Below are 3,197 nucleotides of genomic sequence, written 5' to 3' on the forward strand. Positions count from 1 at the left end.
ATGTATAACATTCATTTTGGTATGGGATGATAGGTTATTGTGTGCATATGAGCTTGTACTTGGACAGAATATCTCTGAGATGGGACCTTGAGATTGAAGGGAAGAAATGGGATGAGGGGCAGTTCATACCTCATGCCTTTTGAATTCTTATGTTTTAACAAAATGCATTTTAATTTTTAAATTGCTTTTTAAGATTAATTTTAACACTTTTAAATTTATAAAGAATAAAAATGGTCAGATTACAGTGAGCTCCCATATTCTCCCTCCCAATTCCAACCTCACTTTAACTTTGTTACAATTTATTCACATCTTATTAACCAAGGCCTTCACTTACCTAGTACTCCCTTCTAGTAATTCACCTTTGGCAGGTGTGTGAAGACATACAACCACCATTGATTGGAATGTCAGAATAGTCTCACTACCCTAAACATCCTTCTCCCTCCTCCCTCCCCCTCCTCCCTCCTCCCTCCTCCCTCCTCCCTCCTCCTTCCTCCTTCCTCCTTCCTCCTTCCTCCTTCCTCTAGAGACCCTGTCAACAACTAGGTCTTTTTCCTAGTGTGTCCTTTCCCTTGTTTGTTTTGGAAATACTTTTGTTGTTGCTGTTGTTGGATTTTATAGGTTTGCCTTTGTTTTTGTTTTTTCCCAATAAACTACATCTTTACTTATTTTACAAAAGGTTTTTAACCTATAAAAAGACTTTTTAAGGAGCTGGAGAGATGGCTTGGTAGTTAAGAGCACTTGCTGTCTTTGCTGGGAACCCAGGTTCAGCTCCCAGCACTCACATGAGAACCCATCTGTAACTCCAGTTTCAGAAGATCCAATACCCTTTCCTGATCTCCAGGGGCACCAGGTATGTATGTGGTGCACATATGTACATGCAGACAAAACACTCATACACATAAAATAAATACATCTAAAATCTTAAGTCTAATTTAACTCAGCCTCTCAGGGACTCCTTTCAAACTATGGCCATAAATGGATTTAACAACATGAACTAATGCTAATAAAAATATGTTAAGAAAATTATTGAAATATAGTTAAGTGCTTTTATGGCTAGGCAGTGATGTGTCAAGTGTCTACAACTTAGTTCAGCTGATACAATAATGAAACTTGGACAGAGGCCAGGGAGACAGTTCAGGGGCTACAGCACTTGCCTCATATGCATGGAAACCTGAGTCATTTTAACCTTTATCCTTGATCCCTACCTTAGCCCCTTCTGACCTCTGGAGCACTCAGAAACATCAGGACAGAGGTGAGCCCAGGGAACTGAGCAGGACTCAGATAAATGGCCCTCTTGTTTCATTTGGTGGTAAAGCTAACTTTAAAAAATAAAATTGTTTAGGCTCATCTCAACTTTTTAGGCTTCTTTTAAACATATATATCAAAAAGTGTGTATGCAAAGCATACATGACAAAATCAGTGTGCCCTGAATGAGGTGCCAGTCCACCTCACTTGGCACAAGTAGAAAAGTGATTGACTCCAGCAAGCCCGGGCATGCAGAGAAGCACTCTCATCCAGGTGTGCTATGCCCCACCCCCATGGTTGATGTTCTTCACAGACCGGTTTTCCGGGATGAAATGCTTTTCCACCACAAGAGGTCCCTCATTTTGCTCTCACTAGACACTACCAGAACTTCTGAACTGTCCGAATCAGCTTTCCTGTTGACTCTCACTGTAAGCTGGGATTAGCTTCATGGTGTTGGGGGAGTAATGGCAGCTTAACTAAATATCTCTAGTCTTCTTTGTCCCTTAACCACCTTCTGGCCTAAGTTTGTTTGCAGAAACCAACAGGGAGCATAACAAGTTCCAAGTATAGACCCGGGGCGTGTCTTGGGGTCTCAGGAGCAGAGGGGCCCAGCAAAGAGACTGGTCGTCCAGTAAAGCACTTTCTTGATAGTGACTTTTACTGATACCCTGTTATGCTTGCCCACAGGAACCTACCATAACTGTCCTCTGAGAGGCTCTATGCAGCAACTGACGGAAATGGATTCAGAGACCCTCAGCCAAACATTGGATGAAAGTTGGGGACTTTTATGGAAGAGTTGGGGGAAGGACTGAAAGCCCTGAACAGGATAGAAAATCCACAGGAAGACCAGCAGAGCCAACTAACCTGGACCCCTGGGAGCTCTCAAAGACTGAGCCACCAACCAAACAGCATACACAGTCTGGACTGAGGTCCCCTCCCCCACTCCCACATATGTAGCAGATGTGCAGCTCAGTCTCCATATGGATCCCCAACAACTGAAGCAGAGGCTGTCTTAAAGCTGTCACCTGACTATGAAATCCATTCCCCAACAAGGTTTCCTTGTCTTGCTTTAGACAAGGATGTGCCTAACTCTAAAGAGAATTGATGCGACAGGGTGGGGGAAATACTGGGGGGGGGAGGGAAGCACCCTCTCAGAGGAAAAGGGAAGGAGGAATAGTGGGATAAAGGACTCTGGGGTGGGGAGGTGACCGGGAGGTGGAGCAGCATCTGAGATGTAAATAAGTAAATAAGAAGAAAAGCAGCTGTGTCTGCATAAAACCCTAATCTTCTAAAGTCACCCACAGAGTCTGTACAAAGGCATATACCTAGGCTTCTCACCAGGAGATCATGATAGATTTGGGAACAACATTTTAAAAAATATTAGTTACAATAAAACCTTAGGGCATCCGTATGACAGTGGGCCAATTGGCCCACAATCCTTTGCCTGTTTCTCCATTTTTATTTCCCGTCCCTTGTACCCTGCATGTTCCCATTGCCTCGGCTGTCCGGCAGAGAAACTGGAATCCTACAGGGGACTCTTGCTCAAATATTCTATACATCATGGTATTTCCTTGTCACTTACACCCGATCTGTTTCAAGAAATGTTTAAGTTGGTCTCTGCCTGAGCAGGTCTGAGATGGGAGGTGAATTTGGAGAATAAAGATGCAGAACCTCACAGAGTGCAAACATTTACCAGCGGCTGATCTTTTTGTCACAGATTCTCTCATGTTATCCTCCTGGCAGCTATGCTTCATTTGAGAAGCCAGAGGCTTAGAGAGGCTCAACCACTTGTTCAAGGTGACAAAGATACTACATGTGTCTACTCCCACTCTGATCCTGGATGGCAGGTTACCTACCTAAACAGCCACAGCATCTCTTTTTTTTTTTTTTCAGTCACTTGTGGAAATACCATCAGGCACTGGGGAAGATATGCCTTCTCTTCTTTTTTTTTT

The 3,197-nt window shown here is 43.5% G+C and overlaps 1 long non-coding RNA gene across 1 annotated transcript; it reads left to right on the forward strand.

Moving 5' to 3' along the window:
• Window positions 1–1,588: 1,588 nt before the first annotated feature.
• On the forward strand, window positions 1,589–2,937 carry LOC110304935. Its single transcript, XR_002379119.2, has 2 exons — window positions 1,589–1,673; window positions 1,933–2,937. It is a non-coding gene; the product is annotated as an uncharacterized LOC110304935 (long non-coding RNA).
• The last annotated feature ends 260 nt before the right edge of the window (window positions 2,938–3,197 follow it).

The sequence above is a fragment of the Mus caroli genome, chromosome 1 (genome assembly GCF_900094665.2).
Source record: "Mus caroli chromosome 1, CAROLI_EIJ_v1.1, whole genome shotgun sequence".
NCBI classification, from domain to species: Eukaryota; Metazoa; Chordata; class Mammalia; order Rodentia; family Muridae; genus Mus; species Mus caroli.